The sequence below is a fragment of the Parasteatoda tepidariorum genome, chromosome 1 (genome assembly GCF_982258835.1).
Source record: "Parasteatoda tepidariorum strain Cologne lab strain chromosome 1, Ptep-v5.0, whole genome shotgun sequence".
Classification (NCBI taxonomy): domain Eukaryota; kingdom Metazoa; phylum Arthropoda; class Arachnida; order Araneae; family Theridiidae; genus Parasteatoda; species Parasteatoda tepidariorum.
Window position 1 is genome coordinate 109,686,290 of NC_141755.1, and position 27,159 is coordinate 109,713,448.

Sequence of the window (27,159 nt, forward strand, 5' to 3'; positions counted from 1 at the left end):
CAAGCCACGAGTTTTACCTTAAAATTTAAGCAAAAATGTAGGAAATTTTAAACCCACCAAAAATTTTCGTTAGCCTACCAACTGAAAAGTAATAGTCAAAACAGATTTTAATTAATCTTTGTCAAAAATCTTCTAGTTTGAATTTTTCCATCGAAATTCGTCTTTGAATGAGCCTCTTCGTTTTAAACACTAAAATCATTTGAAATAAAATTCACAACAAAAAAAAAATTGATAAAGTTCAACACTGTCAAAAATTAAAGGAAATAATATGAGTTACTAACTCAAAAATAATTTATTTTTTAAATTTGAAAAGGACCAATTTTTATCTTATTAGAGAATTCTGAGTTGAACTCTGGTAATTAAAATATAATAAGTATCGAAATCATTTACAATGAGTGAAAAAAATGTGTTGGTCAGAAATTTATTTTTCAAACACAAATTTTTAAGAAATATTTTACCAAATACTTTCCGTGTACAAATGTTAATGTTGAAAAACTTTGTAGCGTAACTACCACTGCAATTATTCAACTCTCATTCATTAGTATATAAGCATGTTAACTCTATTCTATTTTGAGGTTCGTTTTGATAGATAATGGTTGAGATTTTCGTTAACGTACTCCTCGCATAGGCCAACCGACCTGCGTAGGGGTTAGGTAACTGTCCTTGCACCAGAAAGGTTCTGGGTACGAATCCCGGGCAAGGCCTTTCCTTCTCTGTACTATCTGTACTTACTGTGGGCAACGTTGGTCCACTTAATGTGTTGCCCCTTAAATAGTGGCCCACAAATCTGCCCTTCAGATACCTGTATGAGGTAAGTCATTCTCCAAGTGGGCATTGGAGGAAAAAAAAACTCATCGCATTGAAGACCTCCGGACGTGAACTTAACATGCCTATCTTGTCAGCAACGATCTAAACACGCCTGCTTGGAACAACACGTCTACCTCTCACTGAAACGATTTGAATACATCTAGAGTGATGGATAGAAGACAATGAACAGTTCACTTTTTATTTGTGATTGCGACATTATCCTCCTCGGTCTGTTGCTGCTCAGTCTCGATCACACGCAACGGGGATCCGTACACACTCCTAATAGCAAGAGAGGAGCAATCACGCACACAACAGTAATCTTATTACAGCTCTTACAATCAGCGCTCAAAATCTTGTGATCTTAATACAGTTCTTCTGGCCTCTCATAAAAACTGCAATAAATCAAATAGCGATATCCATTCATCGAATTGTATGACAAATAAAATTCTGGTTGGGGAGTATTGTAGCGTAGCTACCACTACAATTATTCATACCAATTTACTAGTATAGAACAGTGCTTCCCAACCTTTTGTTTCAGTGTTATCACCCAGGGCTAAAGAGAATAGAAGGGCTGGTTCACTCCTTTGAAGTATCTCTTGCCGCCACGATCCTCCGACGTCACTCTAGTGACGTCACTTTGGCGCAAAGCTCGCACTTTTACTTCAAGAACGGAGCGTTTGGCCTTACTAGCTCTAACTAATATTGGATCATTTCTTTTTGCGAGATATTCTAAGACATTTGTTATTTTCTATAATGACTTTCCTCAGTTTTTGCAGTGAATTTACAAGAATTTAAAACTATTATCGAAATGCCAGTTTGCGCGATTGCAACTTGCAAAAATTCTGATATAAAAACAAAAGGAAAAAGTATAATTTTTCGCGTGTTCCCTGAAGTAAATGAACAACTATGTAAGGAATGGATTCCGAAATGACACAGTTAATATAAAACAGCAATACGTTTATTCTGTCATAAAGAACTTTTATAAAAATTCATTATCTGAATAGAAACCGCCTCGTTACTTCATAAAGAAAGGCAGGTGAAAAGAATTAAAAAATAGATAAAGTCAAAGAAAATTAAAATGTAAGTAAAAAGTATAAACAAAATATATAGTATATAGTTGAAATTCTCCTAATTTCATAACATATTTTTTAATGTAGTTATTCTAAATATTTATGATTTTTTTTAAAAATTATATTCTCTTCAAATTAAATATCTATAAATTATATCATCGTAAATTTAAATGTCTATAAACAATTGTAAAATTTCTAATGTCATTATGAACCTAAATTATTATTTTGTTTCAGTAATTAGCGTTTAAGGTTGATGTTTCCTAATGATGAAGTATGAACAAATTGCTATTAACGACATATTTTAAAATCAGGGATTCTAAATTTAACTTAACTTATTTTTATAAAAGAATATGTAGATAAAAAAAGCGTCGATATATGCCTTCATTTTTCTTAATAGTTAAAGTTAAAACTGAACTTTTTAAAATAAAGTATTTATCGTGTCATTTTCACCAAGTAGCAAAACATTTTTATAAGTTTAAAATGGTATTTTTTTAATATAATAACCAAGAAAGTTTTTTTTTTTGAACTATGTTTATGAACGGAAATAATGTGTTAATTACGTAAAGTTTGAAGGCTAATAACCAGAAAAAGTCTAACTTATTTTTACAAAGAGAAAGATGCAAAGTTATCATATCTTTGCTTGCGATCTCCGAGATCTGTGGACACAGTGACGTCATGAGGAGGGAAATCGTAGCTTCAGTTCTAAGAGCGGAGTGAACTAGCCCTTGTATTCTCTTTAGCCCTGGTTATCACCAAGGTTAGGTCAACGTTTGATAATTTTACCCACTGAAGGAGGAAGCGAACGTTGTGTGTTATATTTTAGATGGTTTTGATTTAATAATTTTAATTTAATTGCTTTTAAACATCCTTCAAAACAACTACATTTGCGGTATGGGTGTGGCATAGGTGACTGATCTTAGTTTTGAGTTTAATACAGATTAGTTTGATCTCACCGCCTAGTCAACCTTAAGTTCACAGAAAGTCACACTAATCTGAGAGAAATACACAATAAAAAAGTGGAAGCAATTTTATGTTCCATATGGGGAGTACTATTTGATCCACGGACAGGAGGTTGCGGACGAAAACCGAGCTTATATTTGGAAGCAAAACTAACTAAAATTTGTCTCAGCTATAATTTTTAAAGTGTTTAATATAACAAAACAATTGATCGGGTATAGCTAATTAACCACAGTAGACCCTTGATCAAGTCTATCTGCAGCACCCCCTGTTAACCCACATGACGGATCATGTGATATGAAAAAATCCGTCATCTTTCTATTCATATAAATAAAAATTAAGCGTAAAATGAAAAAACTCATTAATGCATATTAAAATATAAGGAAATATAGAAAACTAACCATTACGGGAACAGCACCAAAATCCCCATTAAAATATCAATTAAATCCCGATAATGAATTAATTTATATATTGATTTCTAAACGAGTGTGAGCGATTGCAGCTAATCCAAATATATCTAATTAGAATGTCTAATTAGTTTTAGTTCATAAAACAGTTACAATCTTAGGAAACTTTATTTTTCCTCCCGAAACGATAAATGATAAAAAAAACACAATTATTTCATTATCAGGATTTATTTAAAATAAATGAAACAGTCTTAAGCACCGTAATTTATTAATTTATGTAGGTATTTATGATTAGAACTGTAACCTCCTAGTATTACATTCTGAAAATAAATATTTAAATTATTTTCATAAGATCAGTTAACAGAATCTCAACTTTTTATTTTAATCCATTTATCTCTAATTTTGTCGAACGTATTAACCCATTCCTTCCTTAGCGTCTTCTTAAAAGACAGTAAAAAAGTGAGAATTTTTTCATTATTCGGATTTATTTTGCACGAAGTAGTTCTATCAACTGCAATATATTACATGAGGACCGGGATACTCTGGTTGGAAGGGCATTGAGCCAATGTTTAAGAGGTCGTAGATTCGATTCCCACCAGCCGATGACTCCCCATGTAGTAAATGGTGACTGATGCATTTTAAATCTGTCGATCACAATATCCTTAATGTTCCCATAACAAATCATACCTCTTTGGGTACTGATCCTGGAGTTTCCTTGTCTTCTGGATTGGTTCAAAATTATAAGTGTTCGGATTTTATTACAAAATTATTAGTAGTCGTAGACCCAAAAATTGGGTCGGCTGTTCAACAATGGTTATCAAATATATTAACATGGTGCGTAGCGTTTTTAAAAAGTGCATAATGTGCTTTTTTTTACTTTAGTATTTTAAGATCCCTTATAGCTGCCTTTTTCATAGGGTATTTTTAAAAAGTTCTTAATTTTCCCTCTTCGAAAATGCGATTTTTTTTCTTCTTTACCATGTCGATTTTCGCAACTTATTATGTAAAAGCGTGGTTTTCCAATTCATTCAACCACAATCCATCTCGGCGTACTGTCTGTCCATAGCATATGAAAGCGGCAATCATTTTACATGTTTGATGGTTACTTATGTAGGTTACCAAAAATTATAATGGTTCATGATAAAATTATTGATGGTTACCGTCAAGATTATGTGGGTCCATCAATGGAACGCCATCAAAAATTTTGACTCTTGTATTCTACGATTAACAAACTGACTCCTAAAAATGCTTATTTAAATTAAAGGATAAATTATTTATTTCATGCCTATTAAAGAAGACGGAGAATTTTAAAGTTCTTGGAAGAAATTCTTGAATATTAAAATAAGAAATTAATAGAATACTAGTTTTAAACTGTTATTCTTTCTGAGTTCTTACCATAATTAGTTTATAGTAGCGGTTTGCGCGAAGTGTCCCTTGCACAGTAGATTGACCAATGAAAGGCAGATTGACCTTTGCCCAAGTATTTAGACAGGCATGCTGACATTAATCGTAGTAATTTTTATATAAAATTAATGCGAACAGCACTGAATTATTTTTAACAATTATCTTAGAATTATGTTTGCGCAAAATTAAATACTTTTAACTACTAGATATTTCATTTAAAATTAAAAAATTAAAAACTAATTTTAAAAAATATTCCTTTATTAAAATAAAGTACAGATCAATCGAAATAACTAAAACCCATAGGATGTTTTTAATTGCTTTACATAATAAAAATTTTCCATATAATTTTAACAATAAAAAAACTTTACACCTTATAAAATTAAACTTAAAATTAATATGTTAGTAAGCAAAAGTAAATGCGTGTTAAATTCTTTAATTTACCTAGGATAGTTTTTAGGGCTTAAAATTATTAATTTTAGAACCAAATCATTGTAGTGCAAAATAAGTCTCAACATTTAGTGAAAAATATATTTCAATTTTAAGATATTTTTATTAAGTAAATTATAAGAGGTTTTACATCGCTTAAATATTTTTAAAGAAATTTCTAAGCTACAAATAATTTAAACGGAATCTATTTTTGTGAGTTGTAATAGTATTATGTTAAAATTTTAGAATTTTTGACACCATGTGCTCTCTTAAAATGAAAGAGTGATTTCCCCTACTCAAAAAAGAGTAAAAAATTTTTTAACTCAACTTGAGTGAAATACGCTTTAATTTGAGCGATATTCTTGCTTTGCGTTCACTCAAATTTGAATGCTTTCTTTGAATTGCTTTTCACCAAGTTAAATTGCGTCCTTTGATAACAATTTGCAGTTGAAAAAGATCTCTCCTTTTCCTGTGTACTGCTATTTAAGCGTAAGCTAATGGTGTGAAGGCAAAAAAACTTTTACAAGAAATATTTCTTACATTTTGTTTATATCACCGTGATTATTTGGGTAAAAGAAATGACTGAGATTTGTATTCAAAATTTAATTACAGACTGTATTTTTGTCTTATCAGTTATTGATTATGAATATCAAATAGCCGAGAGGTGGAATTAAGCAGGTTTCAGGCACCAGGCTATACCTGAATATCATTTGAGACACATACTGTGATATTATGTATAATTTTTCCTTCCTTTTCCCTTCTTCACTCAGATACTTTCCAAAATCACAATTGGCGAAATAAATGGTAACCAATTAACAACACAAAAGAAACATTTATTAATAATGATAAAAGATTAGAAAATTAATATGACCAAGACATCTAAACAATTCGCTTCCGCTCTCCATCAGAGCGTTCCCTCCTCTGTCTTCTTACAACATCTACCTTGATGACAGCGCCATCACAACATGGAGGCATGACATATACCTAAGGAGCGAGCATTCAAGTCACATACTCGTCGTGCTCCTCAATAAAAATTAGGGAAAATCTTCCGAAGTAAATCAGTAAAATGCTTCATTATAGGGAATAAAGGAAATCATTGTACTAATTGGTCTAGGGAAATTTAGCTTTCTCACGAGTTATCAAAGGGAAAAATGTCAAGGTTAATTAATGCATACTTGAACTAAAAATAGATTAAAAGACAGCATGTGAGTTTTAAAGTCTGAGAAAGAGAGTTTGTTTTCATTAGAAAATTAAGAAAGAGATTTACAGAAAAGAAAAACAAAAAAAGATTGGTTGAAGTTTTCTATGTTAAATATATATAGTAAATATTGTTGTTCTTTGAATTTAATAACTATTTTATTTAACTAGTTTTTGCAACGACCTTATTTTTCTTATGAAATTTTTTTTTTCGATTTCAGATATGACAGCCTAAATGACAGACTTGCGCCAGCTTTTAGATTATTCTAGACTTTCTTCTAAGCTTGTTTTAACGCCATAAGAAGCTGGTAGCTCTCCACTATCTCGATCAACAGCTCCAGAAAGGTCTGCAGACACAAAAAGCGTGCATTTAAGAGGCCTAGTGTCGATATACCTTTCTCCAACTGACACCAACAAAAACGATGTTCAAGTTGATGCAAATCTTACCAAATGATGATTATGATGAAATTCGTTTATCGGCGGCTGAAATATCCATTATGAGAAGGATTCTAACGACCCATCTGTTAGTTTCATCCCATGAAGTTGAAGTTTTGCGAAAGAACTCTGCTCTGTATTCGGTGAAATCGTTCTCTCCATCTGCCCCTGTTAAAAATAACATGCAATGGCCTTTAATGTTCCTTCCAAGAGTCAAGAAAAAACTCTTGCATCTTTGCTAGCTGATCTCCCAGTCAACATAATCGGACTGGTTAAACTACATCTTTCGCTTTGTCTATTTTTATTTTATATTTTATGGCCGTCGTTGAACGGGCTACCCAATTTTCGGGTTCACAACTACGAATGTTCAATTACATAGCCTTGTAATGTATAACTCAATCCAGAAGACAAGGAAACTCCTGGATTGGGAGAAATTTGGAGAAATTTGCTATAAAACTATTGGGAGAAATTTGCCTTCTTGGAGGACTTTTTGGTGGAACTAAACCGCATTTGCGTTACATGGAGAGAAAGACCACGCCATGGTTAGCTTGACAACAAGGGGACTCTAACCCATGATCCATCTACCACGGAGTATATTTCACGTCAGCACTGTGGTCAGTGCAAGCCAGATGCGGATTTCATATCGACCGGCAATCGCCGGGGTTCGAGCCCGATTAACCTCAGTGGAAGACAAACGCTTTATTCCCTGAACCATCACGGCTCTTTTGTCTAGTTAAGCAAGAATAGATCCGGACTTGCATCACCACTTATGAGTTGCCCTGCAGATTGTTGAGGTGGCGAAAAAAATGATGAAACATTTGTGAAGAGATTGAATTCCGAATGGCTGTTACAGGCGAGAACTTGCCAAGAGGTTCCACGATGATGGAGCATTTTGTGATCTGAACGCCTGGAAGAGTGTTTCATTGGACTGGTTAAAAGTGATTTTTCGATTTGGAAAAACTGTGAATGTTCGTTTTGGGTAAAGCTGAAGTCATGATTTCGACTTAGAGGCATCATAATCAATGTTCGCGTAATCACCACATGGTGTCTAAAAGTTGTCAAATGATGCTGTTTTCTGCCAATTACTCACCTAATGTGTTTTGCAAAAATGATTATAACAGAACTCATAATATTGCAGCTGAAGACGGAACAATGGAGGCCAGAAATGTCACACCTACGAAGGTAAATATTCAGAAGTGTCCAATGTCTGTGGTTCCATATCAATCGATCAAGCTATTATATTTTGCCGAACAAGAAGACCTGCAGCTTGGTTAGGAGCCAACTGACTGCTGCTGGACATTCCGTTGGTGATTTGTCCCGAGAATTAGAGCTCAACCAGTGACTGGGTGACCTGACTCGCTTCAGAGATGGGAAAGAAAAGGTACGTGACCTTTCTTTTTATCATTATTACATTATTAATTCTTTTTCCTTATTTGCTGGTAAGACAGTGAAATATCTTTTATTTAAATCTAAAAAATACACTTGATAACCTTTTTAATGGTTAAATTAATTCTAATTTTGAATAATTATTTTTTTTACATAATTGTGTAAAATAATTATTAATTTAAAAAGTAGAATGATTCACTCAATATTGAATATAATTAAAATTGCGCGCAAATTGTTTTTATGGTGGCCAATGTAATCAAGGAAAGAATTCCTTGTCAGAAACTAGTTATTTTATCGTGATCATGTAGCTTTCAAAATTATTTTGCATTTTGTTGACATAAATATAAAAAACTTTCAGCAATATGAAGGAGAAAAATTATTAGTGCACCTATCCTAATAATTAGATATTTTTTATAAGGTGCTTAAAAATATCTTTTGAGTTCTTTAAAAGTGCTTATTTTTTGTTGGAAAAATGTGGCTATTCACCCTGTATTAATAATGTAAATATTTATGTTTGGCTTTGTAATCATGAAAGTTGTAACATTTATTTTAACGTTAAAATGAACGGTACAAATAAATTTACTATAACTTTTTTAAATTCTGTAGTTTTCACGCGTTGATTTAACGTGCAGAATGCTCAAAATGAGGAACACAGTGTTCCAAAAGGTCGGTCAAAAATGAGTGTAGTAATTTATTAATCAAAGTACGTGGAAATATTTCTAAATTTGTAACGACCTAAATTTACATAAATTTCTTGGCGTACTTATCAGATTTCTTTTTATATGAAAAGACTTCCTCAACTATTGTGGTGATCTAGAACATCTGGTGATAAATTTCAAAAAGCAAGAAACATCTTTTATAATAAGTATTTTGCTACAACTGAACAATTTGGATAGCTTTCGGAAAACATGGAAACTTTCGCAACAGCCAATTAATCTCTCAAAAACAGATAAAATTAAAAACATTCAGGCATGCTTGGTTTGTAAACAGCTTCAAAATTACATGAATTAAAAGATGGTAATTGCGATTTAAGTAGTAAAAATATTAAATTTAGAAGTAGTGACAATTTTATTTATTAAAATCTCTTCGTTTGAGAGCCTGCCCAACATAGAGCCTTAACATCTTTCGCGTTTGCGAACGCTTTATTTTTTTAATGTGTCTTTCCGTATGTGGGGTAAGCACTGTTAAGATTTAAGAAATAAACCCAATGCTTTCAAAGACCAACCTGTTTTTAAAATAATACGTTTAATGTATTTTAAGAGCTTGAATAAGAGGCTTGAAAAGACGCTGAATTGATATCCGTTTAATTTTTTGCATTTTAAAAATCTTTATTCAGCTGCAAATAAAGATTTTGAAAATTTCACTTCCACGTTAGTGGAGCCCCATAGTATGAAAAGAATTATAATTTCTAGCTCATAATATGGAATTGATATTAACAATGTATTTCATGTTGCATTTCTAAAAGGCTAAGGGGATAAAAATAGAATTAGACTGAAATACTATCTAGTATTTTTACGATTTTTTTACCTTGAACGAAGAGACTAATATTATCGAAGTTATTTATGTTTTATGTATAAAAGTACAGTTTTTTATTTATACCTATGTACGTATCTAACATAGCTAATTAGGCAAATAAGATATCGTTACCTATGCATATCATTACGCTAAATCGAATTAGAATGAAACCAAGCTGATTGATTTAATAGTTTAGAAGTTTGAAAATTTATTAAGGTTTTATGTGTAGAAAGTACAATTTTTCTACTTTGACTTACACCACTTTATGCAACGAACACTGCTATCTAGACAAGTGAGACATTACTTCAAATTTAATTTTTTACTCTTAATCCAGTAAAATAGTCCTTTGATATAATTTTTTAGAAGAAATGAGGGTTTAATGCGTGAAATATAAAATTTTTGACTTACATTTTACTCATGAAATATTTAAAGCATTAAAACTATTAGATCTATCAAATCAATTCTAATTTTGTTTTTTAATTTGTCTAAAAAATACATATTATATAATGCTGGACTTGATTGTACAAAAATGACTCAAATTTTCATTGTTACGTAATTGTAATAAAATTAATTTACATTGCATTAGCTCTGATTATTATCAAAAATATCACATTTACAAAAGACCAATTTTTAAAAAAGAAATATTTTTTAAATAAAAGAGGATTGGTTTTCATGAATTCAATGTCATACTTTCAACTTATTATTGCAAAATTTAAGACATTAATTATTGGTATGAGATGATTTAATAAAAAATTACAGGATATATTTTGCGACAAATTTATTGTAACATATACTATATAAATTCAAATTTATTAATAACTAGACAAAAATATGTTGTATTAAGAGAATTTTTTTTATGTACCCTATTATTTTTCTTATAGGCTTTAAGCGCATTTTACATTTTAAATAACACAAAAATCAGTGTAAAAATAAAACATTTACTATCAAGTGTATTTATTTTCAATTTTGAATTATTCTTTTTTAACTTCAATTATAAAAACAATATTGCATCTCTTTCCTTTTACACCAGACAAACTTTACAGAGTTCCACAAAATACCTGAAATAAAAGAAATTACTATCATGATAAAATTTTACCAACACATTATTAGAATAAGTGAGATTAAATAGCACTAATTTGAAATCAGTTAAGCCTTCAGGTATCACTCAGAAACTTATTTTAAGTTTGATAGATATTTTGATGATAGTTCTAAGATTATTCTATGCACTAATGAAAGATTGGTATTATTGGTTTTATAGTTTTTATGATAGGACAGAAATTTATTTTATTTTAAAAAATAAATGGTATTTATAAATGAAGACTATTGAAAATGAAACTATATTGAAAAATTAGTAATTTAAACTTACATTCTTACATTGTAGAAAAGTAAAGGATCAATAGATAAATGTAAAGTATAAATAAAAATTAAAATATGAATAGTTAACTTTGAATAATAATGAACAAAATATTAAGCAAATCATCATACACCAATTAAAAGAGGGTTATGAATGTAAAAATAGATAGGGGTTTTGGGAATTTGTATTTTTAAAAATTACTGAAAAATGGGGTAACTTTGTGAGAGAGTAGGTAAATATTTGCCACACATGTTTCCTGAGTTTTCTAACTTGTTTTAAAATAAGCTTTTCTAAAATTAAAGTAATTCGTAGGAAAAAATAAATAATTATTTCACAAATTAAAAAAATTAAGCTTTTTCAAATAATCAAACACATGCTTTTACATTCAACAGGTACCAAAATTAAAAACAAATATTAAAATTCTAAAAATAAAAAATACAATCTTCGTTATATTTTATACGTTATAACAATGCAACAAAAGTTTGTATTTATAAAACATTTTTCGTTCTATTGAAATGCTAAATGAAACTATATTGAAAAATTAGTAAGGTAAACTTATATACTTGCTACCATTGTAGAAAAGTAAAGTGTCTATAGATAAATGTATGTTAACTTTGAATAATATTAAACAAAATATTATGCTAATCAAAATATACCAAAATAAAGAGGGGATGAATGTAGAAACAGATAAGAAAATAAAGAGGAAAGGGATTGTGGAATATAGAGCAGTTTGAAGTGTGGAATCTTTTATTTTAAAAATTATTTTTATATAATATATTACTACCTTTTTTAAAAAACCTTTTCAATAATTACCGTAAAATATAGTAACTTTGTGGGGGACAAGGTAAATGTTTACTAAACATGTTTTCTGAATTTTCTAACTAGCTTTAAAATAAGCGATTGAAAAATTAAGGAATTCTTAGGGAAAAATAAAATTAATACACAAATAAAATTTAAAAAATTCAAGCAATGGAACACATGTTTCTTTAATCAACAGAAATAAAGATTAAAAGTTAAAATTAAGAAATGCAATCTCTTATGTTTTATATGTTAAAATAATAATGCAACAAAGTTTGGCTAGTTGCTTGGCGAATATTTTAATGTGAAATGCCAGAAAAATTCATCTATATTAATTTAGGAATTATTTCTATCCAAAGTAATGAAAATTTTGATTGGAACAAATTATAATAATAACTCTTAATGTTATTAGTTTAAAGCGAATAAATAATTATTACATCATACTAATGAAGCAAATTTGAATAATGGTTTTATCTTATTATTCAAAGTTAACTATTGATACTTTACTTTTTATTTATACTTTACATTTATCTATTGATACTTTACTTTTCCACAATGGCAGTTAGTACGTAAGTTTACCTTACTAGTTTTTCAATATAGTACTTTTCTTTTCAATAGTCTTAACTTACAAACACAATTCATTTTTTAAAAGAAATTTCAGTCCAAACATAAAAACTACAAAACCAAATATACCTCCCTTCGTTCAAATCAAAATATTTATCTAAATAAATATCTATAATCAAAATATCTATCAAACTTAAAATTAGTTTTTAACGGATACCTGAAGGCTTAACTGATTTCAAATTAATGGTATTTATAATCTCCCTCATTCTAATAATATGTGGGTAAAATTTTATCATGATAGTAATTTCTTTCTTTTATTTCCGATATTTTGTGAAACCATATAAGATTTGTCTAGTGTAGAAGGGAAGAGAAGTAATATTGTTTTCATGATTGAAATTGAAAAATAAAATAAAAAATGTAAATGAATGAAGTTTAAGTATTGATATTAAAAGTTTCATTTTTTAAACTGATTCTTGTATTATTTAAAATGCAAAACACGTTTAAAGAGCCTATAGCAAAAATAACAGGGTACATAAAAAGTATGCTATTAATAAAATATTGTTTTTTTTCCCTTCTAGTTACTAATAAATTTGAATTTATTTAGTGTGTAAACTAACATACAACAAATTTGTCCTAAAATAAATCGTGTAAATTTTAATTAAATTATCTTACATAAATAATGAATGTTTCAAATTTTACAATAATAAATTGTAAGTATGACATTGAAAATCTTGTATTTTTAAAAAGCAATTTTTAAAAAAAAATTTTTATTTCATGAAAGTGATATTCATGATAATATTTGTAGTTAATGACAATAAAATTCCGAGACATTATTGTATAGACAAGTCAGACATTATTTATTATATATTTTTTAGGCTAAATTTAAAAAAAAAATTAGAATTGATTTGATAGATCTAATGGTTCTGATGTTATAAATATTTTGTGACTAAAAGGTAAGTCACAATTGCATATTTCATACATTAAATCCTCATTTCTTCTAAACAATTGCTTCAAAGGACTATTTTATGAGATTAAGCATAAACATTTAAATTGGAAGAAAAGCCTCACTTGTCTAGATAGCAATGTCAGTTGCATAAAGTGGTATAAGTCAAAGTAAAAAAATTGTTCTTTCTACGCTGGAAACTTTTATAAATTTTTGAATTGCTAAAGTATTAAGTCAGACAGCTTGGTTTTATTCGATTTAACGTACACGATACCTCACTTGCCTAGCTAGCAATGCTAGATACGTAAATATGGATAAATAAACTTTACGTTAATAGATAAAACATAAATAACTTCTAGAATATTAGTCACTCGATTCAACATATAAAAAAATACTAGATAGTATTTAATTCTATCCTCCTTTTACCCCCTTATCCCTTTAGAGATGCAACATGGAATTTATTTACATCTTAATGTCATTTTCATATAATGAGCAAGAAATCATAATCCTTTTTATACTATGCTGCTCCACTAATATGGGAGTGTAGTGTTCAGAATATTTATTTGTAGCTGAATAAAGACTTTTAAAATGCACAAATTTAAACGAATATCAATCAATATTCTACAGCGTCTGTGATTTCATTTTCCTCCTTTTAAAAAAAGAAATTGAAAAAGAATGAGATGATAGGATCACATGAAAAAAATAAAATGTAATTTAAAAGTTAAGATATGCAACAAAATATGATAACCGCTACCAACAAATGTTTTGGCAATTCAGCAACCCTATCAACAACTCTGCGAAATTGCCTTAAGAGTTGAGGTTCCGCTTATGGTTGCTCTTATTTTTCCCTTGTGTGATATCCGCTTAAGACACATTTAATTTATAATTAAATGTGTCTTAAAAATAATATCGTTGTAAATACTATTTCAACATATTTGTTTTTTAACGAACTCAAAGTGATAAAAAATCACTCATATTCTGTCAGAAAATTATTCCTCATAATTAGTAAGAAACTCCCTAGAATAAAACATATGCAGTCGGACCTCTATTTAACGAGGTCGCTGAATCCCGATAATGAGTTCGTTATAAGGAAAATTCGTTAAATAGAAAAATCACCTTTTGAAATACTTAAACGACTCAAAACGCATTTTAAATTCATAAACACTAGGCATAATTAAAAAAGCAATTGATACATTTTTATCTGGTAAACTAGTATCTACTGTTTTTTTCATAAATCTTAACCGTAAAATAAATCTGCATGGAAAGCAAGAATATAGCAAAACATAATCCAGTGTTATACAATCATTCTGCATACATTTTCAACTAAAAAAAAAGCTAAATTTATGTATAAAACTATAGCTGCATTTATTAAAGAGTAATTTTAAACATACATTACCACATGCGTTCATATAAGTTTAATGGCTACTGATAAAATCAGTTAATTTTATCTGCGTTTTTCGTTTGAAATGCAAACAAAAAAGGATTTCATTGCTTTCTCTAAAAGTTAAGCGGATTCAAAAATCAATTCAAGGTAATTTCCCCTATAAAATGCGTTAACAAGTTTAAAATGTTCTGAAATATTTTGGTAAATTGGGAAAGTGGATCTCGAAGAAAAGTTCGTTAAACAGAAAATTCACTTCGCTGTTTGGAAGTTATTTTTCGAAGAAATTTCCAAAATGTTCTTGGTTCCTCGAAAAAATTCGCAAAATACAGAAATTCGTAATGGAAGTTCGTTAAATAGAAGTCCGAGTGTAGTTCTAATTCAATAGAAATTAGGTCATTGTCTTTCTTTTTTTTAAAAAGCTAAATTTCATGCTTACTGAAGAAAACATCCTCTTAGTATAAATTCAATATTAATAGTATTTATCCATATATAAAGGTATATACCGTATAATAAAGGTATATTTACCTGATAATAAAGGTATATTTACCAGATAATAAAGGTATGTACTTTTCTGTTTTACTATATACGAAGGTATGTACACAGTCTTCTCGGTGAGAAACAGGAAAGGTTTTACCTTCATTCTGACAAATCAAATGAGACTCATATTTATTTATTTATAAATTTTTTTCAAGCTAAGCGATAAAATATGAAGGGGAAAATAAGAATAAAAATATGAACTAAAATTATTATTTAATTATAAATGAAAACTTTGAAAACACACTCTTTTTCAAGCTCTTAAAATATATCAAATGGATTATTTCGAAAACAGGTTGGTTTTAAAAGCATTCAGATTATTTTTTAAATCTGAAAAGTGCTTATCTGACTTAAGAAAAGGCACACTAAAAGAAATAAAGCGTTCGTAAACTCGAAAGGTGTTGAGGCTCAATGTTGGACAGGCTCTAAACGAAGAGATTCTTATAAATAACATTGTCACAACTTCTAAATTTAATATTTTGACTTCTGAAATCACAATTGCAATTTTTTGTGCAATATAAAAGCTGTATAAAAACTAAGCATGCCTGAATGGTTTCCTTCTAACTTTGTCCCATTTTCCTTTTAACTTTGCCTTTCCTTTTTTGAGTTTGCCCACAAAAAGAAACTAACGTATGGAAAATACCGAATTTAAAAAAGTGGTAATAAATTTATTTGTATCTTTCAGATTTACGTGAAAACAAATGCTACAACTTTCATGATTAGAAAAATAAATTCGAATAATGATTTTTTTTTCACTTTTTTACTGTCTTTTAAGAAGACGCTAGGGCAGGAATGAGTTAATACGTTTGACAAGATTAGAGATAAATGAAATAAAATAGAAAGTTAAGATTCTTTTAGCTGATCTTATGAAAATAATTTAAACTTTTATTTTCAGAATGTAATACTGCAGTTCTAATCATAAATACCTATATTCATTAATACATTACGGTGCGTAAGACTGCTTCATTTATTTTATATAAATGCTGATAATGAAACAATTTTGTTTTTATCATTTATCTTTTTGAGAGGAAAAAAAAGTTTCCGAAGATTATAATGCTGAGAGCTATCTGTTTTATGAACTAAAACTAATTAAACATTCTAATTTGACATATCTGGATTAGCTGCTCCCTTCTTCCGTGGGCCGTAGTAAAATTATCAAACGTTGACAGAACCGTGATGATAAAAAGGTTGAGAAACACTGCTATATACTAGTTAATTGGTATTGAATAAATGTAGTGGTAGCTACGCTACATTACTCTCCCGCCAGAATTTTATTTGGGATGGAATTCTATGAATAGATATCAGTGTACGATTTATTGCTGTTTTTAAGAGAGGCCGGGAGTGCTGTATTAAGATCGCCAGATTTTGATCTGTGATTTAAAGAGCTGTGTTAAGATCACAGTTGTGTGCGTGATCACTCATCTGCTGCTATTATCAGTGTTTGCAGCTCCCCGTTGTGCGCAATCTACACCAAGCAGCAAAAGCACGAGAAGGATAACGTTGCAATCACAACTGTTCACTGTGTTCCATCCATCAAACTAGACGTATTCAAATCAAAGTGAATGCGACTATCAAGATAGGCGTGTTCAGTTCATGTCCGAAGGCGTCCAATGCGAGTAGTATGTTAACGAAAGTTTCAGAGTTATCTATCGAAACGAACCTCAGGATAGAATCGAGTTAACATGTTTTATATACTTGAGAATAGGAATTGAAAAATTGTAGTGGCAGTTAGTCTACAAAGTTTTTTAACGTTAAAATTTGTACACGGAAAATTATTGGTACAATTTTTAAAAAAAAAATTGTGTTAGAAAAAAAAGCTTCTATGAAACGCAATTTTTTTCGCTGATTGTAAATGATTTCAAAACTTAATTATATTTTAATTATCAGAGTTCAACTAAATTCAGTAGCAAGAAGAAAAAAAAATTTGCCTCTTAAATTTCTTATTAAAATTTTTTTGTTTACTTATTAAAAATTTAAGATTTTTAGAGCAAAATATATTTCAGATTTTACAATACCGAGTTAGCTTTACATGAGGATATAGGAAGCCTATGCTTGCGCACAAAAGCTTTTCATTACCCATCCCGCTAAAAAGTATTTTTTTAAAAAAATAGAAAACCTGCTATTTGTTTTTTTTTTATCGAAAACACTTCTTTGCTAGGTAAACTAATTTTTTTAATTTTATTTTATAACCGGCGTTGAACAGCCGAGCCAATTTGTTGGGCTATCCATCACGACTACCAATGTTCAACTTCTTAGCCTTGTAGTTTTGAACCCAATCCAGAAGACAAGAGAACTACTGGGTCAAGTTTTTGGGGAAAATTTTGCCTTTGTGGAGGGCTTTTAAATGGAACTGAACCGCATTTGCGTTACATAGAGAGGAAAACCACCCACGGTTAGCCTGATGGCTAGGGGTACAAGGGGATTTTTTCCTCTTAGTTTAAGCTCTTTATAGAAAATGGTTAGTAATCATCCAAACGTTTTCGTTAGCCAATGATCCGAAACAAGATTCGTCTTGAAAAAATTAGGGCTTAATTGTGAAATTGGCTACCACAAAACTAAGTCTTACCTCCTAGTGTTAGTTCACTACGAGAAAATATTAGCCTATTCCAGAGGTCGCCAAAGTGGTCTATATAGACCCCTAGGGGTCTTTGTAACAAAAGAGGGGATCGATCTGAGCCGGGGGGTCGATCCGAATCGGAAAGATCGATTGGGGGTCGAAGAAAAAACAGTTCTTAATACGCGAATCACACATACCTAATTGAGTATGTAAAATTTGCGAATTTTTTATAATTGACTTAATATCAGTTTCTTTATAGAACATAAATTAATAAACGTATATTTATTCGGGTGAAACAAGTATTTACGTACCAGTGACACGAACTCTGCACTTTTGGTTTATAAGTCAATGTGCGCTTGTCCAAATGCCACGTGTGACGAGCATTGACGTTACAAACGCAAATATCATACGCAGTTTCAGTTATCTTTGCAAACTGTGTTGAATATTTGCAGTGTCATTATTAAAACTTTTACATATATACAGGTCATCTCCAAAAATTGAGCGACGAATTTAAACTGCGCTTTGTTGATTTGGAAAACATTGACATCCCTGAATGGATTATTGTGCCATTTTCTGCTCAAATTGAAAACGTGAAAATCATTCTACAAGAGCAGCTTGATGAATAATTATCGGATCTTGAAGCAAAGACGCTTTTTTAAAATTTAACAATAAGCAAGTTTTGAACAAATATAAATATAATGCAAAAATATGTAAAACTTTACGAAATAGCTCAGCCATTTATGCTAGAATTTACAAGTTCCTATAAGGTTGAAGCCGGTTTCAGTTACGCAAATTCAATCTTAACTAAGTACAGAAATATATGTGGAGTTTTGAGGGAATTTAAGATTAAAATTGACCAATTTTGAACCCACTATAGCGAACCTTGCAAAAAAACACTAGGCACACCCATCTCATTGATTAAGGAGCAATAAATCTGTAGTAACTTTACTTATTTTCTCATAAAACTATTGTTACACAATGTACTATTACTTTAATAAATGTTTAAATTCATAAAATAAATGTACAAACACCGTATCTAATAGAGTTTTATTTTAATTAACAGAAAATCACTTTTATGGGGGTCGATGGAGATTTCGGAAAATTATATAAATGCAAATAAATGCATATAAATGCAAATTCCATGATCAAAAAAGTTTGGCGAGCCATGGCCTACTCTAACCAAACAAAACTTTTTACCCAAAAAGATTACCCAAGTCAAAATTTTTGATACTTTTCCCTTGATGGACCAACATAATCATGATGGTAACCAACGATAATTCCATCATCAATAACCATCAATAATTCCATTATATTTTTTGTTGGTAACCAACATAAGTAACAATAACCCCATTGTAGAAATTCTGATCGATCTATGATGGTCCAACACAAGAATAGCAACTTGTTTTGATGGTTTGTTCATCATAGTTTCTACCATAGTTCCTAAGAAATCAAATGTTGGAACGAACGTTTAACTATTTCAAGTATGGGTGTTGGGTGACTCGGGTAAATGAGAGAGAAAGAGAACCAGGGAGAAAAGGAGCTCCTTTATTCCAGGTGCACTATTTCTTGTTACCAAAGTAGCAGACTGCTGTAAACTTCGTGCCGAGGGGAGTTCTTTCTATAGTCAAACAATAAGTGCTAGTTCTTCACCTGACGGAGGATGTTTAACACAGAGTTGCCTTTCCCTCAAAAGTTATTCCCTGAGTCGCCGCGATGATTCAGGGAATAGAGCGTTTGCCTTCCAATTCGGCGAACCGGGTTCGAATCCCAGTCGATACGAATTACTTATCCGGTTTGTATTGTACCGACCACAGTGCTGACAGATCGGGTTAGAGTCCCCTTGCCGTCAGACTAACCGTGGGAGGTTCTCGTGGTTTCCTTCTCCATGTAACGTAAATGCGGATTAATTCCATCAGAAAGTCCTCCGCGAAAGCAAATTTCTTCCTATACTTGATCCAGGAGTTTCCTTGTCTTCTGAATTTGGTTCAAAATGACAAGGCTACGGAGTTGAACATTAGTTGTCGTAAACCCATAAAATTGGGTGGGCTGTTCAACGATGGTTATAAAATAAAATTAATTTAAAAAAAACCTTTATTCGCCAAGCTGGCGGGAGTAAAAATACTGATGAGAGTGGCGAGCACTGCAAAGGAATAAATTAAGAAACTAAATATTTTTTTGTTTAAGATTATAAAAGCACATAAGAATGCAACTTTTAAATTATAAATGGAATTGTGACACACCATGCATTTTTTAGTGTGCGATATAGACTGCTTTTTTTGAAGTATGGTTCTACTATAGCACCTATTTTTGTTATAGGAAAGAGTTATGATGTCGATTGAGCTGAATAACGTAGAGCAACAAAATATAGGTAAGAATATAATTTTCATGTTTTATTTATTTTGATACCTTTACGTGTTTTGACCAAAAATTAAAATTTTTCAATATTTTTTTTTTTAAACTACAACACAAATGGATAACTACTGCAGCTATTAACAAGAATTCGGATTTACAGTGTACAAAAAAATAATAAATGGACCACTCTGAATAATTTTTGATCTGATGATTGGATCTTCACTCTCTTGGTCTCAATATGAATGATTCAAGGGGGTCATTTCAAACATGCTAATTTGTTCAAACAATAATTCATCCATTTTAAGTTACGAGATCAGACACAAAAACGTACTTTTTTTGAACGATCATATCGTCTGATTTGAAATGGAGGTAAATCTTCCATATATACAGCTCGAAAGCCCAAGAGAATAGCCGGTAAGAAGGCTGACCAATGGTCTTGTGGCATAACTATAACTACGTTTATTAAGCATCAATTCACTGTAAGACATATTAACTCGATTGAATCTTGAGGTACTTTTGATAGATGAAAGCTGACATTGTCGATTTCTGCATTTCCCATATTTGTGACCTGCTGACGTGCTATGAAGAAGCATACCTTTAAGTATGGTACGCATTAAAAAGTTGACTTTCTATTTATGACTGAGTCATCGTCCTCCTCGCGCTGTTGCTTCTCAGTTTCATTTACACACACAACGTGATCCTACACGCTCTAGACCAGGGGTTTCCAACTGGGCCGCATCCGGCCTGCGGGGCCTTTTTTCGTGGCCCTCGAACTAAAATATATTAGTTGTCATTTTTTACGGACAATTTTCGTAAGAAATCTATGTGGGTTTAAAATACTTTTCTTGTTAATAAAAAACTTATTTCTTCGTTTCTGTGAAATTTAACATACCAACGGTGCAAAAAAATTTATTTCTCAGGTTTTGCATCCAAGAAAATATTTATTCAAATGCAATATAAATATTTATTCAATAATTGTGTATGTTGCTCTTTTTTATTTAATTTCTTTTTTTTTTTTTTTTGTATTTTGTGAATATAATTTAGCATGCGTGTATCAGAAATTTTCTTGAAGAAATTCTCCGATTTAACTTTTTGAAACCACTGATTTAGGACGAAAATATTTACACACACATTTGTAAATTTTAAATGTAAATATCTATTCTCTGGTGGTTGCAGCAGACAAACCTCAATTTTCTCATTGAATATTTTGTGTGCTACTATGTAAGTTTTAATACTAACCTTTTTTAAGTTTTATATCTTAACAATTAGATACCTGTTGCACATAAATTGTTTAATACATAGGTGCACATTAAAGTTATTGTAGCCCGAATTTTTATTATTTATTTAATATTTTAAAAAATATTATTAATAACAATTAAATATTTTTAAAAATCTACTTCTCATTTTAATTTGTAATTCAATACTTTTGTTTTGTACAACTTGATAAAAATCTGACAGTAATATTTAATCTTCCTTCAAACATAAAAGAGTCCTGCATAAAATTATGTTGCGGCCCGCCAATTGATTTTTGCTTTTAATTGTGGCCCCCGGTTTTCATGTAAGTTGGAAATCCCTGCTCTAGACTTTTAATAGCAACACAGGAGAGACCACATACACTACCATGAACTTAATACAACTCTCACCACAAATGCTCAAAATCCGGGAAACTTAACACTGTCCTAGTAGTATCCATTCAATGAATTGTATCCCTGATAAAAGTCTGGTGGCGGAGTAGTATGGCTTAACTATCATTGCGATTATCGAACATCAATTCAATAGATCCAATCTTGAGATACCTTTTGATAAATATGGGTTGGCATTGTCGATTTCTACTCTCCCCACAGTCTTTATTGTAGGCCTTGAGAGCAGCTGTCGAGGGTCGGTGCCATTGTTGTATCATTCCATTACTTTGAGGATGGAACAACTCTTTTCATGTCCACGAGATATACTAGAGTTTTGAAGAGTCTACTCTCGAACTGGTGACCCTGGTCGATCGTTATCACTGAAGGTCACCTAAACCGGGCAGTCCCGCAGATCGTAAAGATACCAGTACAACACCGAACTCAAGCATCACTCGCTGCGTTCAGTAAGCGGGTGGGCGACCCATTTGACCTGCCTGCGTAGGGACCGAGGGTGTGCGGTATCGGTCCTCGTTAAACTGTTCTACCCTTAAGTGCTCTAGTTCGAGAGCAGGTCGTCGGGCTGCCAAAGCAGGAGAGCCATCCAATTTGTGATGGAATGTCTTCGGATCACCCTCAGAGAAGTTTTCCAGATCGTCGCCAATAGCTCGTTGTGTAGCTCTAGTGAGAGGTAAATAAAGTACCTACCTACCAAAGCGAGCAATACAGCTTTTAAAGAAAACCTCAGCTACCGTCTCTTCTGTAATCAGCCTTAGACTGAGGATGTTTATCACAGGGTTACCTTTTCTTCAAAACCTTTACTCATGCGCCGCGATGGTTCAGAGTGTTCGCCTTCCAATGAGGTGAACCGCGTTAGAATCACAGCCAGGGCTGGGTAATACGAACTCTGCATCCGGCTTGCACCGACCACGGGGCTGATCGATCATGAGTTAGAGTCCCCTTGTAGTCAGGCTAACAGTAGAAGGTTCTCGTGGTCTTCCTCTCCATGAAACGTAAATGTGGATTAGTTCCGTCGAAAAGTGCAAATTTCTCCCACTACTTGATCCAGGAGCTCCTTTGTCTTCTGGAGTAGGTTCGAAATTACAGGGCTACGGAGTTGAACATTAGTTGTCGTAAACCCAAAATTGGGTCGGCTGTTCAACGACGGTTGTAAAATAAAATAAAACTTTTTCTCGCCAACCTTGCGGAAGTAAAAATATTGATGAGAAACTGGTTAAAACTGTGGCGAGTACATCAAAGGAATAAGTAAATAAATTAAGAAACAATATTTTCTTCTGAGCTTAAAGTTAGATAATGTAACTTTTAGATTATAAATTTTCATTATTCACATCATACATAATTTTGATAAAGTACTCAATGCAGTGTATAAAATAATTTGATGTTTAATTAGCATTAAATATACTTCTTCAGCAATAAATATATTTCATTATTTTATGCCCATTTAATTTTATCTATCTAATCCTATTTAATTCTATCTATTCCTGTTTTTGACTAAACTGTGTTACATTTGTGATATATTGCAAACACAGAAGAAAATTTGGTTTGAGAATTAATATTTTTTATTCAAAAATTAAAATTTTGTTTTGTCATTTTGCGCTGTAAGTAAACTGGTTAATACGTATACATACATAAGAACTTTTTTGAAATTCTTTCACGTGAAAGTTTGATTCTAAATGGTAAGTAGGAATTGAAAATATTTAACATTTAGAATTTTAAGGAGGGCCAGGATATCCTGGTTGTTAGGACGTTGGGCAAATGTCCAAGTGGTCATGAGTTCGAGCACCGCAAGCAGAAGACTCCCCGTGTAGTAAATGGTGACTATCGCACGGTAAATCTGTCGGGTCACAAAGTCTTCTATGTTCCCAAAACAAATCATACCTCTGGAAGTGCTGAATTGGAGATTGATCGTTCTCTGGTTCAGGTCAAATCTACGACCTGTGGATGAATAAATGCGTCCACTCTGTAATTGGGGTGTGATGTGTGCGTGTGATTGAATTCGTATGTTTGGCCATAAATGGCGTCACTGAAGCACAAGAAACGCACCTCTGCCTAAAATTCGCTTAGTTTCACCACGCCGGCCTGTTGGTATTAGCCAGTAGCATTAGAAACAACAACAACAGAATTTTATGTTTTTTTACTGGCGATGCAAAAAATACTAAAAACTTTATTTATTTTTGCTTATCTTTTTTTTATCCCTTCTGCCTGAAAAACTACAAAAAATAAATAAGTATAGTATAACCCGTAAGTATCACGGGCACGAGAAGTGGGAGACGAAAGCTGATCCCTTGATTTTGACGGGAAAGAGAGGGAAGGGGCTAAGCTAATTTTTGACCTAGGAACCACAAGTTTGGATTTTGCCTCTAAAGGTCAGTCCATTTTATAGTAAATCGTAAAAGCACGTTATCTCATTAATAAATACTATTTGCCTGACCGCTAAAAAGTTTTATATCCAAAATTAGTTTTAGCTCATTTCTGACCCAGAAATCACGAATGAATTACTCCTCAAAATGTTAAGCTTAGTATAAGATATCGTTAACCCATCAAACCGTTTCTCCAAAATTTTAATTTGGGCCATGCGCCGAAAAATTGTATGCCTAAAAAAATCTTACAGAATTTTTGTCCACGGCACCACAAGTTTGAGTTATGCCCTAAAACGTTAGCCCGTTGTATAAAATTGCTTCAAAGAAAAAATAACTTCCACCAGAATAAAAATTAGAGCCAAAATAGCTTTTAGTTTTTTTTAAAAAAATATGACACTTTGCCCTTAGGAAAATTTGCCATAGGTTTGCCATAAGAAATGCCATAGGATTTTCCTATGGGGTTTTGCCTAAGGCGAAATTTTGCCATACACTTTTGCCATACGTATATGGCAAAAGTGTGTGGCAAAATTTTACCGTAGGCAAAACCCCATAGGAATATCCTATGGCAAATTTTTTATATGGCAAATTTCTGCCATAAAACTAAGATGTGCTACAGCTTATGACGAAATATTTTTCCATAGGCACTATTCTTCCATAGGCATAGGCATAGTACACCTTTGCCATACAGCTATGGCAACATTTCTCGTTGATATTTTATCATACATCAAAAAATAGTTACTTACAAGAATCTTTCGCAATGGATATTAAAAATGCAAAACTTAATAATTGTAGAATAAATATATATCCAGAAAGCTTTTTTTTAAAAACATTTCTTTGATAAACTTCTCCTGTTTCACATGCAGCATCCTTTCTGAATGCTGTTCTTATTCAAATAAATTTTAAATGGTTAGTACTAACCGTTAGAAAATGGGTCCGGCCGTCGGAGCGAGTGGGGAAAGTATTGGTTATGTTGATTAGGAACAAAATATATTGAGTACAGGCAACCAATATTTGTTAAAACCGTAAAAAACAAGAAAATAGAAATTGAGTCTGGAGGTCGGAGCGAGTATAAAAAACGTTAATTTGGTTGATTGGTATCATAATTAGTTAGATAAGCGTCAGATATTATAGGAACCTAAAAGAAAGCAAATTTAAATAATGGTCCGATGGTCGGAGCGAGTATGAGGTTTTTTTAAATTTTGATATGTGATACTAAGCTAAAAATTAAACAGACTACTAAAACAATAAAATACTATGAAAACTCAAAAGATAAAGAGTGGGGCCGGTGGTCGAAGCGAAATTAGTTTAAAATAGACCAAACGGGACAAAAGCCGAATATGTAACGGTGCTACCAGTGGTGGCATGTGAACAAAATTTTATCTATAAAAAAGATGGTATTAGACTATGAAAGGCTAAGAATAGAAAACAGGCTAAATTAGTTGATCCCCTACTAGTGAGGGATATAAAACTCAGAAAATTTATGTTGAGATGTGTTAAGCACAGTTAGAAAAGAGAACGCAATATAGAAACATTGGTAAATACAAAACATGTTTAAGACATGATTAAAATTGGTAAAATTAATAATTGCTATTGACAAATTGACACTTGGTCAGGGATAGTAAATAAAAATTAATTGAGTATAGGACATCGCTATGACGAAAAAGTTGTAAACTTAAGGAAAGATTAAATTGTTAAAAGCATTTTTGGTAACAGCAGCAGATGATATGGCCTGGGACTGTCCCGTTGATAATATTGTAGCAAAATAATTTTCAACCAGTAATCCAGCAAATCTAGTTAAGTGATGACCCTAAGCTATGTATAAATATGTAACAGAACATTGTACAAATGTATGTGGATAGTTAAGAAATATTAGTTGTAAGATAGTAAAACACAGATACATGATAAAAACAATTTAATGGCAAGCAAAAATTGAACCCAAAATAAAAATATAAAGCCCTAACGTATGTAAGATAATGTAAAAAAGCATTGCAAGAACCTAAGTGGAATTAAAATCAAAAACTAATAAGAATGTAAACACTGACTTTGATATTGATATATGACAGCAATAAAATGAAATTATCACCGAACAAGTTAAAAGAATTAAAAAATTTTAATTATTAAAGAAATGATGATCTGGCTTGATCATAAGCACTTAACCGCGTTTTTCATCATGAAGATAGTTTATAAATTGCTATGGGGAATAGAACACCATTAATAATGGAAAAGTGATGTGACTTTAAAAATTTATATAAAATCAGAGGGAGGGTGATAAAATAAAAAGAAAGACGTCGTTTAATCAGAAACAGTTGGGGGAAAGAAATATAAAAAATTTAGATAAAAATATAAACAGCAAGATATTAATTAAAGTGTACAAAGTCAACAAATGGCAAAATTTAACATAGCGAAAACCTATACCCAATCGCGACATATTTTAAAAAGATACAGATAATAAAAGTACCAGACTGCCGGAAATTAAAAACTTAATAAATTCAGAAGAATTGCAAACGCATCAGCAGAATTGCAAACGCATTTATTGCAAACGCATAGACGTTTGCAATAAAATGTTTTTGACCAAGAATGAGATTGAAAAAATATTAAAATAAGTCGCCAAAGTTAGCGAAAGATTCCACTTGAAGTGGATGACACGTTAACATGGCGGTCTGATACTCTAAGCCTAAAAGAATGGAACATCGGATTTCAAACACTCAAAAATAGCAAAATTGGCCACCCGGAAGCCGGAAAAGACTCACCAGGAATGCGTTGCGGGATTACATGTTGAATTTAATTAACTTCGGGGTGAAATAATGGATATTTATTTCTTTTAGAAGATGTTTTTGAAGACTCCATAGAAGTTGTTGTTTCGTTGGTGGAGATCTAGATCAGCTTTTCTCTATGGTATACTGCCATACGAATTTCTGTGGTTGCCATAGACCAATGGTGACGTGCCATACAAATCCTTATGGTTACCATTGGTCCATGGTATACTGCCATACAAATCTTTATGGTAGCCATAGGCTTTTGGGGTTTTGCCATACGAATCTCTATGGTAACCATAGGCGTATGGCATCT

General features: G+C 31.5%; 1 long non-coding RNA gene across 2 annotated transcripts in view; it reads left to right on the forward strand.

The window, feature by feature from the left end:
* The window catches only part of LOC147816704 (uncharacterized), a 108,471-nt gene that overhangs the window by 8,172 nt on the left and 73,140 nt on the right, over nt 1-27,159 (forward strand). For both annotated transcript variants that reach the window (XR_015428761.1, XR_015428760.1), the window contains exons 3-4: nt 6,490-8,084; nt 20,055-20,106. This is a non-coding gene — a long non-coding RNA (uncharacterized LOC147816704). The remainder of the gene's footprint in view (nt 1-6,489; nt 8,085-20,054; nt 20,107-27,159) is intronic.